The sequence below is a fragment of the Rhinolophus sinicus genome, chromosome 2, assembly GCF_057876585.1.
Source record: "Rhinolophus sinicus isolate RSI-liver-muscle chromosome 2, RSI-T2T, whole genome shotgun sequence".
NCBI lineage: Eukaryota > Metazoa > Chordata > Mammalia > Chiroptera > Rhinolophidae > Rhinolophus > Rhinolophus sinicus.
The window spans coordinates 27,200,184-27,200,440 of NC_142502.1; positions in this window are offsets into that span (position 1 = coordinate 27,200,184).

Genomic DNA, 257 nt, shown 5'->3' on the forward strand with positions numbered 1-257 from the left:
GAGGAGCATAGAGACACTGCACGGGGGCTAGAGCGCCGCCGGACAGGGCGCCCCCGGGTGCCTCGCTAGCCAGTCATTTCCGGCTCTCACTGCTCCCGTCACTTTCCCCGCCTCTTCCCCCACTTTCGCTTCCTCCTTTCTGATCCGGAAGTCAGGCCCCTCCAGCCGACGAACTAGGGGAGGTGGGGTAAGGGGGGGGGGACGGGCGGTGCTATTGGGCTAGACTTCAAAATAAATTTTTTTTTCGAAAACAACTC